This window comes from Phoca vitulina, unplaced genomic scaffold (assembly GCF_004348235.1).
Source record: "Phoca vitulina isolate PV1807 unplaced genomic scaffold, GSC_HSeal_1.0 scaffold43, whole genome shotgun sequence".
Lineage (NCBI taxonomy): Eukaryota > Metazoa > Chordata > Mammalia > Carnivora > Phocidae > Phoca > Phoca vitulina.
Window position 1 is genome coordinate 455,648 of NW_022589746.1, and position 570 is coordinate 456,217.

General features: G+C 39.8%; 1 non-coding gene across 1 annotated transcript; it reads right to left on the reverse strand.

The window, feature by feature from the left end:
- Nucleotides 1-212: 212 nt before the first annotated feature.
- On the reverse strand, nt 213-319 carry LOC116648459. Its single transcript, XR_004302527.1, has one exon. It is a non-coding gene; the product is annotated as a U6 spliceosomal RNA (small nuclear RNA).
- Between the last annotated feature and the right edge of the window lie 251 nt (nt 320-570).

The following is a 570-nucleotide window of genomic DNA, read 5'->3' on the forward strand; positions in this document are numbered from 1 at the left end:
TGTATTATTAGTTTCAGAGATAGAGTTTAGTGATTCATCAGTTGCATATAATACCCAGTGCTCATTACATCAAGTGCCCTCCTTTATGCCCATCACCCAGGGGGTGATCCCCCCACCCACCTCCCCTCCAGCAACCCTCAGTTTGTGTCCTATAGTTAAGAGTCTCCTATGGTTTGTTTCCCTCTCTGATTTCGTCTTATTTTCTTTTTCCCTACCTCTCCCTATGTTTCATGAATTGGCGTGTCATCCTTGTGCAGGGGCCATGCTAATCTTCTCTGTATCATTTCAATTTTAGTATATGTGCTGCAGAAGAGAGCACTAGAAATAAGTTTTTATTTGAAGACATTTGTTATAGCAATTACCTGCCGTTACTAAAACAATTTAACTCCTCTGTTCTGAACTGCAATTTTACTGGGAGTTGGTGCCAAACTATTTCACAATTATATGCAGGCAAACTTTTCGTTAGAGTAGTCCATATTCACAATTTTCTGACAACCACCCCGTGATATTAGTTCTGGTATTTAAAACCAGAAGAATATAAAACCATATCTCCCAGGAGGGCTTTTGTCT